The sequence below is a fragment of the Pectinophora gossypiella genome, chromosome 14 (assembly GCF_024362695.1).
Source record: "Pectinophora gossypiella chromosome 14, ilPecGoss1.1, whole genome shotgun sequence".
NCBI classification, from domain to species: domain Eukaryota; kingdom Metazoa; phylum Arthropoda; class Insecta; order Lepidoptera; family Gelechiidae; genus Pectinophora; species Pectinophora gossypiella.
In genome coordinates, this window is record NC_065417.1 from 5,315,398 (window position 1) to 5,329,934 (window position 14,537).

Here is a 14,537-nt window from a genome sequence, read left to right on the forward strand (position 1 = left end):
AGCCAATTACCCAAAATACTTCGGCTTATATTGAGACACGAACATAAAGTTTCAAATCACTGCAGTACACAGCTGTAGTTTGATTTCAAACAAGTATGTCTATACTAGTACCAATAGGTAGGTGTACATCGCATGCCAGAGACAAAACGAGGCAGGACCCCCGGAGTGTACAGAACCCGGACATATCGTCGACTTATAGCAAAAAACACGTCAACTCCTTTTTGAAAAACACATCCAAATGTGTTTTTTGTTAACAAAACCTCGCAATAGATAACTTGTTTAAAAAATTGTGGTTTGAGTTTTTACCCGGAATGAAATGAATTGAAAGAAATTGGGGTTTGGTTGAAGAAAAATACGTTAACGTCGTTTTCCACATAAGGCGACGATATGAAGATTGTATGTGAATACGCAAGATGCCACGGCTGAAATGCATCTTTTTAAAAACATATTTAGTGCAGACTTATGGTACGGTCACGAGCATTAATATGTATACACTTTGGTACCACTAATGTGTAGTCACTTTTTTGACAAATTGAACTGTTAAGTCTCACTAAATGTCAAATATGTTAGTGTGACAGAGTCCTAAAGTGGGTACATTATATTGCTCATGACTGTACTTAGATTTGATAACGATAATGTTGTTAGCGTTTAGGGGGGCATTTCTCCATATCCCACGGCCGTCAATCACCTTACTCCGCGCCTGTCTCATTTCGCAGATACAGGCATCCTTTCTAGCCAGGCATTCCACGTTCGATTTAGTCTGCACAATGCGAACAGAGCGCTAGCCCCGCTGTCCGTTGCCTAACCGAGCTATAGATATTCAAATACTTGTGAGTTACTAGATACGCCGATGTTTTGTTTAGCAACCGGTGTCTGATGACAAGACTGACAAGATACTGCAGTTTTGGAGTGTATAGGTGGAGATTTGAATTAACATATAGTAATTAGACACTAGTATGTAAGTAAAAAAAATAAATGGTTATTGATCTTCTTGACTTGGTATTGACGGAGCAAAGTTAATGACCATTCGCTTTGATATCGGTTAGGTGATTGTCGTATAAAGAGCTGTAGACTTTCTGGCATAGAAAATAAGTCTGTTATTCCTTTTCAGAAGGGAAGAATTGTTAAACCTAGATTCTGGAATATTTTGCTGTCTGTTTTGATTAGGTATTTGTATACAGGTACATTATAGTATTTTTAACATCGTGGGACTATGCACTATAGTTTTGCTCCTCCAGTATTAAAGCTCGCTGAACAGCACATATTGCCAATGCTCTACGATGTATTTGAAACAGGACAACTAACTTTCCCATGTCAGTCGCCATTTACATTGACTGGTATCCTGTTGACTGTGACTTTAGTATTTCCTTAACGATAACGGGACATGCTAGACTTTAACATTGCATTATCATTAAACTAAGGAAAACTACAAAATGGTGCTAATTCCTGCAGACGCCATCTAATTTTATTTTAAGTTATACCTTTCATTTATCCACCGAAAAGGAAAGGGATGGATGATTGACAGCTCTTAATTTTAGAAAAAATGAGTAAATGCATGGATAACCCGGCCGAATCAAAAAGGTATCTCGCTGGTATGCTAACCGTTTGACGTGTGCTGTCAATATAATTCTGTCGGGTTATTGGCCAGTGTAAAATTTTTAGACGGTTGTTTTAGATTTGTGCTTAAAATTGACGTGTGTTCCATAAATTTTATGCTTGTCGATTACCCGTCCCTTTCCTTTTCGGCAGATAAGAAAATGACAGATATAACTTAAAGTATAATTAGATGGCGTTTACAGGAATTAGCACCGTTATGGACCTAATGCTTGAAATTCCCATTCGGAGAACACGTGAATTACATCGTAGTTCGAATCCCGGCTCGGGCTGTAAGTCACCGAATTCGACTTAATGAGTGTGAATTCTTCTTTGAATCGTAGATGATTAGATGCCTAATGGCAATGTAGTTGTAGAAAACAAACATGTACATAAATAGGTAAGCTATTTCCCATTCTGTCGTAAGAAGAAAAGATTCGCTTGATATAATATTTATCTGGAAAAATATCGTTGTAATGGTACATGACTAACCCCATACAGAACTTTGAACATGTAAATGCAATCGACAATGGTAAGAGCAACGTTGAATACTATTCCATATTAGGTGCGCCGGCGCCCGCGTAGGCAGTTTCGCAACGTGATAGCTTGCGCAGACAACGCTGCTTAGTCATAGCTAGGCCCTTTGAAATTCCTGTACCGAATAAATAACCCTTTATTCTTGTATTAAATATAGATGTACTATACTAGGTAACCGTAAGGTATAAATAGGCATTCCAGTATAGAGTGATATATATCTATCTATGGATGTAAATCTTCACCCTGTCTATATACACAACGCACAGATTCCTATATAGTTCAAATAAAGAAAAAAAATGGAAAAGAAGAAGAAAGAAACAGACAGACGGACGAACAACAAAGTGATCTTATAAGGGTTCCGTTTTCCTTCGTCCTTGTGAGCTTCGGAATCCTGGTGAAAAAAAATGAAAAAAGTGTTTCTTTTTTTCTTCAAACGAAAAATAAATTTAAGGGATGAACTTTGAGACCCTCTGACAGACAAGCGGACAGACGAAAAACGGCTTAGGGCTTATCGGAAGCCGCCTCTGTACAGAATCAGAAAAGTACTTCAAATCCATTCTTCGTTCGAATAATGAAATCAACTTTTTTTTTTATTTGATCGGGATATTTTTTATTTCTCAAAAAACTACCCCTACAAAAGAAATAATCATCAAAATCGAACCTGTCCCAGGCAAGTTAGAAGTGAAACCCTTCATTGACTCCACTATCAGGGACAAAGAAAAACATTATCACACCGTACTCGTCGTACTTAAGTAAGTGCTGATTCGTAAGTGTTTTCCTAGATTATATGAATCGTCTATTCGATGAATAAACGGATAGATACACTTTGAAGTACTATTTTATCGGATACACAAGTAAATATACCAAACGCGTATTCATTTTATTATTGTATGTAAATGTAGCAAGCTGCAGTACGTATTTAGCAACAGGTTATCAAACAGCTGCTCTCATAAATACCATTCTGCCATGATACTGACAGGTGCTGGATATTTCAACAGCTTATATCAATGTAAAGACATATAATATAATATACTAAAGTACACACGAGTATGTCCGCAAGTTTCAAGAGCGCTTTATGAAGGCTACCAATCTCTCCTGATTAGTTGTGGAACTGTACACCCCATTAGGGATCACGCGCGTGACTGTATCTGTTTTCATGAAGCGTATATATACTGCAAAGCAATTACGTAACAAAATGTACCTACGGCGTTTTGACTTATTGATGACGTCACACGTGTGTATTTCTTTACAAATTCCATAGAAATATATCGTTTTGAGGTTTTGTAAAAAGTATCTTTATTTACTATGTTGTCCTCTTATTAGAGGTACACCCATCGCATAATGAACTAAGAAGTTTCTGCCTAATAGTAGGTATATAAATACTACTTATATATCGCTCATATGGAAAGAGGGCAGACGGACTGACTGGTGCCTCGGAAGAACGGTAGGTTCTTGATCTGGGACGCTACTTGTGTCAGCACCTTTGCCGCTAGTCACCTTAGTCGAACGGTTAGAAAACCCGGGGCTGCAGGGGAATGCGCAGCTGTGAAAAAGCGGGAAAATTCTCAGCCGTCGCCCATATTTTCGTGCCGTTCGCGGTGGAAGCTGCGGGCTCCTGGTGTGCAGAGGCGAAGGCGATTGGGGGAACATGGTTATGACGCCAGCTCCGGTTGATTTCTTGTGCAACGGTTGTTCATCGCTATCCAACGTGAAAACGCAGCTAGTTTGATGGGCACCTTTGCGCCGGGAATGACATGAGGTGGATTATTTGGACAAGACACACGTGCATATAGACTTTAATTGATTAATTTTGGATTAATTTAAAAATCATTTTTGTAAATATAACTTCATCACTAATTTAAGAGCTCTTGTCGGTGTAGCATGATTGCTACTTTTTTAGGGAAAAATAGGGCAGTGGTTTCCCTCTTGCCTTCCGCCCCGCAGTACTCTGTCTTACGCAAGTGGGATGACGCCCAGAGTAGTCTATTACAAAGCCATACTAGGACTCCTGTCCTCCGCCTCTGAATAGTACCTACTGACAGTTACAGCTGCTCTCGCTACGTCTGACTGGACTGTTTGCGTTGGATAAAGCGGGACCTTGGGTCGCTGAGGCCAAAGCTTTGGTGCGTGATGTTGGTCGCAGTATAAGGGTTGGAGGAGAGATCCTCGACCTGGCTTTTTCCTCGCGCAGCTTATTTCACTTGTTGTCCAGAGAGGCAACGCTGCCAGCATAATGGGTACTTTCGAGGGGGGCTCGCTTTCGGGAGGGCTTTTTTACGCCTGATATGGTTGTGTATATATTTGTGTGTTTTGACGTATTTTAGTGTAGGTATTTAATTTGAATATGTTATATATTTTATTAACATTGTAACTATTATAATAGTACTTATAATATTATTTTTATTGAGAACCTTCGTTGTCCGTTGTACAACTGTCGTAATTCCTTACAATACCAAGACCCGTACAAATTGCACCTGCCTTTTAATACTGCGTGTAAGTAAATAAGTCTATAAATAAAACGCAAACTCATAGCATTTCATTACTTCTTATAGCTGGATAGCCGTATAAAAAACGACCTTTTAAAGCTTATAACGAGACATCACTAATTTAAGTTTAGTTAGTTAGGATATTTATTACAAGCTGATCACCTGGTTGTCCAAAGCAAGATGATCCGTGCTTCGGAAGGCACGTTAAGCCGTTCGTAGTGTTACATGACCCATGTCAGGGGCCTTTGGCGGCCTAATAGTAACTCTGACACCAGGGTTGATAGGGTTAGTAATCCACATCCCACACAATAGAAGAGGAATAAAAAAGTTTTTGCCCTTAGGCAACGTGTTAACATAATTTTCTAGAGTATGCGATGTAATCCCACTTGTGACATCTGAACGGAGACAAAAGAGCGGAGCTTATGGTAACTTATGCGCCATCACGGCGGACTAAGCCATGTTTGGATATGGATTCCCTTTGCGCACTTTCGGTACGTTTTATTGTTGTTTGCCCGTAATTTGTTTTTTCGATTTGTAATGTGTGGTTATAAGTAAATAAATACATTATCTACCATCTACATTTTAAAATTATGTGTAAATAGGTTTCATTTTGACGTGACTTATTGTAGATTTGCTGCAGATGGCATTAACTACTTATAATATTTTATGCACTATCCCGCTATATTATATAATATTCAATATCTCCTATACTTAAAGGTTGCCTGGAAGAGATTGCTACTTAGCAATAAGGCCGCCTATTGTACTCATTCTATTTCTCTTTTGTTTTTTATTTTGTTTTTTCCTGTTTGTGCAATAAAGTAATTGTTATGTTATGTTAAAAGTATGGAGTCAGTAACTTTAGGTGACTGTAGGGATTTCAGAAAAGTACGTATTAATTTTAAAAAGTCACGTCAGGGCCCTTTGGCGGCTCAATAATAAATAACGCAGACACCAGTGGCACACGATAGAAGAAGGCACGTTCACGTTGTGATTGTTATACGTGGTGGTTCGCAGTTTTTACCTAAATAAACTTCTTTTTTTCTTTGTTAGGTCTTGTCGTGAATGACGAACGTTTGTACTGTCTTCGGGGTATTTTCCGCCTTTACGACTAAGAAGAAACAGATGCTTTACTAAACAAGACGTGGAAGTACATAATTCTGGAGGAAACGAATTGGCAAACTGTAAAAACCCGCTGTGTGATGAATGATTTGGAATTACTGACAGGTTGTGGTTAAGCACTTATTGACGTATTTGTGAACCTCAATAAAACATAAACCCACGCCCGTCATCTGTACCTATTAGAAAACCTGTGAAACCTTGTCAATCTGGCCATCATCCCAATAAAATACATACTTATTATTTTCTTAAATTGATATTTTTATTCGAAATTGTTTTTGTATGTATGAGGAGCTCGGTGGCGCAGCGGTAAACGCGCTCGATCTGCGATTGTTGAAGTTAAGCAACTTTCGCAAGGGCCAGTCACAGGATGGGTGACCACAAAAAAAAAGAAGTTTTCATCTCGAGCTCCTCCGTGCTTCGGAAGGCACGTTAAGCCGTTGGTCCCGGCTGCATTAGCAGTCGTCAATAACCATCAATCCGCACTGGGCCCGCGTGATGGTTTAAGGCCCGATCTCCCTATCAATCCATAGGGAAGGCCCGTGCCCCAGCAGCGGGGACGTTAATGGGCTGATGATGATGATGATTCGAAATTGTTTTTGTAGGTATTTTTGGTCTATTACAGAAACGACACGTAAGGACACGGTCTTAAGTGCAACAAGTTAATCTATTACTTTGCAAGAAACTGATTGGACTTTTGCAGCTTATCGTACTTATATGTCTGTTTGAAATTTTCTTCTCGTCCGTGGGTGCAAGGTCTACTTTAATGGTACAAACATTCTAGGACTAGGTGAGTTGTGCTAGGTAGGCGTTATCAATGTAGGCGTGAAAATACGTACTGTGGATTGTATTTATCCCATTAAGGAAATCTGAAGGTCAGATCTTTACTTGAAACTTTATAACGTATATTCCATCATACCGCTAACGACCTCCGTGGTCCAGTGGTTGAACGTTGGGCTCATGATCCGAAGGTCCTGGGTTCGAATCCCGGTGGGGACATATCACAAAAATTATGATCCCTAGTTTGGTTAGGACATTACAGGCTGATTACCTGATTGACCGCAAGTAAGACGATCCGTGTTTCGGAAGGCACGTTAAGCCGTTGGTCCCGGCTTACTGATGTAAGTACGTAGTCGTTATATGAGTCATGTCATGCCTTTGGTGGCTCAATAGTAACCCTGACAGCGGGGTTGATGGCGTTGGTAATCCGTCTCACAACCCACATGTCAGAAGAAGACTAATTTAAGAAATTGTGGCATATAGAATAAAAAAGGGATATTTAAATTCCTTACAACCCACACAATAGAAGAAGAGAAGAATCATACCGCTCCACTGTGCTGGGTTGCTGGTTATATAACCAGCATATAATATGAGCTCACGACTATATCCCAATGGGGTAGTCAGAGGTACGTCCATCGCAAGATGAACTAAACATCCACCACCGACCTTTCTGTTAGACCAACGTGATAGGTGGTGAGCCGTATCGCCATCTATAATGGTCGATTCAACTGTGTTAGTGAAAACTGCACTTAAGATAACTCTATGGTGCAAGCCTGGTGAAGGTTGCGGGAAGCCGCTGGATGCGGGCAGCGCAGGACCGATCGTCGTGGAGATCCTTGAGGGAGGCCTATGCCCAGCAGTGGGCGTCGTACGGCTGATGATGATGATGGTGCAAGGCCGGTATTCGAGTTTGAACCGGCGCTCCCCGATTGAGAAGTAAGCCAATGAACCACAAGACTACAGTAGCTTCGTCTTATTCAAATAGGATTACAACTAGCCAACTGGAACTCTCCTAACCGTAGATTTATACTTGGTAATGTATCAGTTAGCGAAGTAGCCAGACATAGTAATTAATTAAACATGATTCACGTATGACTAAGTAATGATAAAGAACGTTAATTGGTGTTTACGTACACCGTAATAAAAACTGAACGTAACATAAGAGTTATCAGATCGTTTCTAGCCGAGACGAGAAGTTTTACGGTGTGACAGATAGGCTAATTTACGCTTCTGTTCAGGAACTATGAAAGTTTCTATTTCAATCATGTCATGGTTTTTCGTTTATGCTTGTTCTTTTTTATGTCATCTATATATATAAAAGTGTAAACAATGTGCAAATAAAATATAACAGCGAATAAAAAAAAAGCAGATGCTTATATATAACCAGTGATCGGATATACGGGTGCTTATTTACATCTAAACTTCATAAATAATTGCTGCAGATAGCGTCATACTTGTTGCGAGTTTTGGGCCGATACTGTTTAGTTTGCTATCTAAATAAAGATATTTTTGAAACGAATTATGACCAATTCGGGCAAAAACAACAGCGTGCTATAAACCTTGAACCAGGAAAAGGTTCTAGTAGGCATACATTGCAATTTTAACCCCGTGTAAGTTCGACGTGAATAAAGTTGGAAGCTTGTATTATTATCTTGTGTTTAAAATGTTTAAAATGTAACCAAAATGTTTAGGTGAATAAAAATGCTTCTCATCGACTCTATTGTTAATTATGAACAGAATCGCCTCGCAAAGTTAATGGTGCATGCAGGACGTTGCACCGACGCATACTTTCTGTTCTATCATAATTATAATTCTTTGATAGGTACCCTCTTTGAATAAACAAGAAAATATAGCAAAGCAATTTCAACGTAAAGCTGAGTTTCCAATGGGAGCACTATGTGTAATGTAACATTCGGAATTCAATTTCAAACATTACATATTAATGTGTGTGGTGCGGTAGCTCAAGGCGAAGTGATCGCTCTTGTAACAAAACATTTTTTTACAACAAAAAACGTTAAGAGTTAAGATACAGAAAACATACAGTTTAAGGTACTCCTTCACAGGGAGCATTCCCTTGTAATTATGATTCGATTTTGATCATTACGTTACAATACTGCATATCTGCTTATTAACGGTTCTCCTCCCTCACCGATGTAATGCTCGGATCTGTAACATTACATTGCGAATGTTCGCGATCTGTAACTTTTAGATACTCACTACTGCAATGTCCTTTTTTTGACGTGACTTATTGTAGATTTGCCGCAGATGGCATTAACTACTTGGCCGGACAAATGGGGAGCGCTGAAGGCTCTCACAACTGCAATGTCCAATGTTGTATCTTTACAATTATGCGCACTATAACTTGCTTCAACATATTCACTGATACAAATCCGAACTGTCACATTACACGCGAATATTTCCGGTGTACAACCACCTTTAGAACATAAAAAAAAATTAAAACCTAGCGGCCATATAGAATTCGAATGGTATCTCTTAAGCTCAGAATGTAATTGCAATTTCTTTGAACAGTCTCATATGAACAAAGGAAATGCAATATGAAAAGATATCTACATTCATACAAGATTGCTATTTAATTGCATTTGCGTTCAGGTAGAGCAGGTTGCGTGTGCTTTTGAATTGTTTTTATTACTCTGCTACAATATTTTAAACTTACCAAGAGAAGATTAGAACAAAGAAAACAATGATACGAAACTGGTGACTTCCTATGAAGAAAAAATATGAGTTTGATTGGGTTCCCTATTTTGTTGCATAAAATTTTATGTCATTTTGCATGGCATATATTTACTAATAATCGTTACGCATAAAAGGCATAAGGCATAACTTTTTAAACATAATATGATAAAAAACACAAACAAAAACACAAACACTAAGCATAAATTCATACCTATTTAAATAAACATGTTGGCGGCCGCTGCACCCTAACCTACTGTTACACTGTGGGATCCAAGTTAAATGTGATAAACCTACAAGAATAGAGCAAACATCATTAGGCTTAACAAGCATTATGCTAAGTAAAACAGTATGACACGTAACCATTATGCCAAAAGACGATTATGACTAAAAAAAATATGCCTAACCGGTTATGCCTAATTAAAATAGGACATACAACATTATGCGGGAAAAAAAGGGTCCCGTTTGATTGAGCTCGTTTTCATTAAGCGATCCAACAAACTTGTGTTTGCTTCTCACGAAACGTCACAAAGGAAATGTAATAAACGAGGTCCGTGCTGCTCTATGCGTCTGACCACTGGACAGGACATGGTTTTTCCATCATCAACATACATACATAAGCTCACAACTATATCCCATTGAGAGACTATCCAGGCTACGTTCCCCAAAAAAAATATAGATGGCGTTATACTTTGATTTGCCTTCGTTTAATCTTCTAGTCTCATGGATAATAGGCGTGCATCTTCTATCTTTGTTTTTGGGTATAAATAATGGCCCGTGTTATTACACTTTCTCGGGAATGTGGATTTCCTCATGACGTTTTCCTTCACTGCTAAGCACATGATAATCATATCATCCAAACATGAGTTCGAAAAGGAGTTTGAAAAATATTGGTTACAGACTTACACGATCATCCGATGCTAGCGCAATGCGACGTAAGCTATTAAGTATGTAAGTGCGGGACAGCGGAACGCAAATTCCTCGAGTCCACTTTTGGAGGCGAGTACAGAAATGTCCCGCGAAGAAAGAGCTATAAATAACAGTAACGATCCCCGCAGCACTTCGCGCCTACGTACGTGCCTGTAACATCTGGCCGGTAATTCACATGTTTGTTTACACACGTTTGCGTTTTAAAATTGTGTACACTATCACTACCCCGCCTGTGCACGCCTCATCCGCGTCCGAGTCCGCTTACCGAACCTGAAAATTTGACAGGTCCGGTTTTTTACAGAAGCGACTGCCTGTCTGACCTTCCAACTCCTTCAGCGCTGAGCACGTGATAATCATTAATGATCTAAACATGAATTCGAAAACAAATTCGACAATCATTAGTTTAGGCCTTTGCTGGATTCGAACCTGCGACCTCAAAGTGAGAAGCAAGCGCTTTAACAACTGAGCTACCACGGCTTCTATCGAGGCCTAAAGTTTAAAATTATAAATTTTTATGTAAAGTCTGCTGTTGGTAGATAGTTAAAAAAAACATAATATTTCATAATAGTATAGCCTTATAATAAAAACCTCTTCCCATTTTCAAAAATAGATTTGATTTTCTTCAAAGAAACATCGAAAAATGAACAAAAAGCACATCCGAATTAGAATTTTCTGAGACACTTACGAGATAAACAGGTTTTCTTCCAGTTCATAATGACGTAGAAATACACATGGATCTCTCGAATAGGATAAAATACCCTGTTATTTGCATCAATTACTATTTATATTTACAACAAAACTTTCTTAGGAGAATAATTAACTGGTTGCTTCTTACGTATAACAGAAATGTGAATTGTCGATGAGTTCGTTAAAACCAGTAGCGCCTGACTCTTTATAGCTCAAATCTTGCAACTGGACGATAACTAGCGTTAATTTAATAAACTGTGATCACGCGTAAGCTCTTAATTATTGCTGGTTACTTTTTATTACGCACTAAAGGCCGCTGGTGGCCAGTATTTAATTAGGCTTAAAATAGTAGCTGCTTTACCCATTGATGCATAATATGTTAGTCAATTAGGTTACCGTATTACAACATGACATATTTACTTTATTGTAAAGTAATCTACAAGTATAGACAAACCTTTATCTACGTTCATATCAGAATAGGCTAGTTTTCAACCAGTCAAATCAGTTACTTTTACTACACGAAATTACTATGCAATTTGTATGAAAAAGCACCCTGTGATGTCACAGAAAAACGTGACAAAATGTCGCACTTATTATTAGATTTTTCTTTATTAAATTTCATAAATAAGATAAATAGAAAAAGAAAAACGCTTTTTGTCACCTTTAGGTCTTTCTTTTTTTAGTGATCGGAATTTCATAATTTATTTTTGACCTAGGAAACAACCCAATAATTGTAATCTCCAAACTTTACAATTACTTACAACGCTCCTTCCAGTAGTCTAGTAAGTTTTATGTATGCAAGTCTGCTTAATTTATGACATTTTTTTTTCTTTTTAATTATCTTACATACATACACTCACGCCTACTTCCCATCGGGTAAGCAGAGTATGGTATTCCATTTGCTATTGTCTTTAAATATCTTAAAAAATATTTAAAATTTTTTCACCCATATCATACTGTTTTATTACAGTACAGTTAATTTCTTCAAGCAATAACGCTTCTATTGCGGCATGGTCAGTAACCACAACGTAAATTGAACTGCTCACATTGAACGGATGTTACACAGATTATGCATACGACGATGAATAGTAAAATAGTAATAAATTATCACTTAGATGCTGATATTTGCATCGTAATTATGCGTGAACCGTTTCATTTTTTAATTAGAAGTTCCGAGTAATCGTACTGGCTGGCTGGTCATCTCATTATCCCAATTTCGGTCTTCGTTGGTTTCGGAAGTCACACCTTTACGCCTTGGAACTTCAGAGGCAGTTTTAATAACTAGTCTTCTCTCGTGTGGGTTGTGAGGTGGAGTACCAACCTCATTCAACCTGGTCTCAGGGTCACTATTGAGCCGCCGAAGGCCATTGACATGGCTCATTTATTTATTATTACTACATCAGTAAGTAGTAACCGGGCCAACGGCTTAACGTGCCTTCCGAAGCACGGATCAATAACTAATATTGAAAATTATTAACTTACATTGTAATTTGTAGTGTCACAGGGTCGAATCCTATCTTGGGCTCTAAACCATTGCATACGACTTTGAGTTTGAATTCATTACATTTTTGAAATGAAATTTTAATATGGCATATGTCCACATGTCCTCCAATTATGCGTGGTCACAACGGAGGATTAAAAAAAAGCAAACTTTATTTAATAAATTTAATTATAAAGGAATTACAATACAATAGACGTGATAATTGTACGATATTTGTAATATCATACTAATAATATCATAATAATTTTATGATATCATACTTTCAATCAATAATTTAATGCAAAATTGGCACAATTAGTCATATTAATGCGTGTTATAAACACACCTAATAATAAAATTGTATTATTTACTCTACACTACATACGGTTATAGGAAAAAATCGAAACTAAAGCATGAGTCACACGGTAAAAGATTGGATCACATGTACATTTATGTTATTACATCATCACCCTTGGATCCCAGAATTATCCTTCTTTGAAGAAGCAAGCCCACAATATTGTCTTTAGGTAAAGTCGAAATATTTGTTTTATACTCTCAGTGTTTTTTTTTTAATTTCTTTTCCAATATTCATCAAGCCATATTCTTTTTTACATACAAACATAAACTCACGCCTGTTTTCGACCGGGGTAAGCAGAGACTATGGAATTCCATTTGCGATCCTGACACACTTCTCTTGCTTCCTCCACATTCATAATCGTTTCATACACGCACGCCGGTTCAGAGTAGATCATATTGAACCTTTTCTAAGGACGTCTCCAATTTGGTCAATGTACGTCCTTCTAGGTCTTCCTCTGCCAGCCCTACCACCAACCTTCGATTTATATACAGCTTCACATTATATTTTTTTTTCTCTTTATATTATTTTTTAATGAAATTATTGAGTGAATGAATTGAGCCGTGGTTGCCCAGTTGGTAGAATTATCACGTGCTCAGCAGTGAAGAAAATCCACATTCCCCAGAAATGCATTTTCGGAGGTTTGTAACCTAACCTGTATTGGGCTGATTTTCCCTTCGCGCGTTGGAAGGTCAGACAGGCAGTCGCTTCTGTAAAAAACCGGACCTGTCAGATCTTCAAGTGAGGTAAGCGGACCCTGTGAAAAACGCGATTATGCTAGGGAGATGATTCTTTTTTTAATGAAAACTTAAATGAAGTGAATGTGTCAGAAGTATTTTTATACCGGTCGGCGGTTTGTTTAGGGATGACGACCAAAAAAGCGTTCGCTACGTGACTCACCTCACGTGAATCACCACAATTAATATGTGAACACAAGACAACAATGCCTCCCGCACAGGAAACTACTTCGTATTGATAGGCAGTTTTTATAATGTCACAAATACTCTGTGTACTTTGATTTCTTCCTCTTCTGGGTTAAATAAACGTAAAATCCGTTATGTTCTTGATACGCAACATTTTACCTACTCAATTTACTGACAGACGTTCCTGAAATACAGTTTAGATGGCGCTGTATGGTTATTACTCCATTTAACCTTCTGATTTCATAGATAACAGATATGCATCTTTTATCTTTAATAATTCTATAATTTCATCTTCCATCCATTATTATTCTGATCAAAATAAAGAGAACCAATATAGGTAGATTAGGTAGCAACATCATTCCTACACAGTATGAGCCAAATATCAAGCAACAATTATTTTTATATATGCTTCCGCCATTACATTGTAAGTATTTAGAAATTCAGCCTCCGTGGTCTAGTGGTTAGAGCGTTAGGCTCACGATCTGGAGGTCCGGGTTCGATTCCCGATGGGGACATTGTCGAAATCACTTTGCGAGATTGTCCTTTGTTTGGTAAGGACTTTTCAGGCTTGAATCACCTGATTGTCAGAAAAAAGTAAGATGATTCCGTGCTTCGGAGGGCACGTTAAGCCGTTGGTCCCGGCTATTAGCCGTAAAAACACCTCCACCAACCCGCATTGGAGCAGCGTGGTGGAGTACGCTCCATACCCCCTCCGGTTGATTGAGGGGAGGCCTGTGCCCAGCAGTGGGACGGATATAGGCTGTTTATGTTATGTATTTAGAAATAATTATGTACCTGAAAAATGAGAAAATAGGTAATTTACACGTTAAAGCTGCAACGTCATTTATATTGTTTTTGGTGAACGAAGCCTGGAAAGTCGCTCCTTGATATTTTCGTTCTCTATGTCGTAGACTCCTTAGGTAGGTGGGCAGCGATGGGCTGGTCGTCGACCTGTCATT

The 14,537-nt window shown here is 38.3% G+C and overlaps 2 protein-coding genes across 8 annotated transcripts in view; one reads left to right on the forward strand and one right to left on the reverse strand.

The window, feature by feature from the left end:
* The window catches only part of LOC126372577 (nuclear envelope phosphatase-regulatory subunit 1), a 598,500-nt gene that overhangs the window by 540,511 nt on the left and 43,452 nt on the right, over window positions 1–14,537 (reverse strand). The window contains exon 5 of one of the 7 annotated variants that reach the window (XR_007567176.1): window positions 522–537. The exons of the other annotated variants lie outside the window; for them this stretch is intronic. The gene's annotated coding sequence lies outside the window, so the exon portion shown is untranslated. Of the gene's footprint in view, window positions 1–521; window positions 538–14,537 lie in introns of those variants that run through there. 7 annotated transcript variants of the gene reach the window in all.
* The window catches only part of LOC126372527 (CYFIP-related Rac1 interactor B), a 66,463-nt gene that overhangs the window by 14,215 nt on the left and 37,711 nt on the right, over window positions 1–14,537 (forward strand). The gene's annotated exons all lie outside the window — the stretch shown is intronic.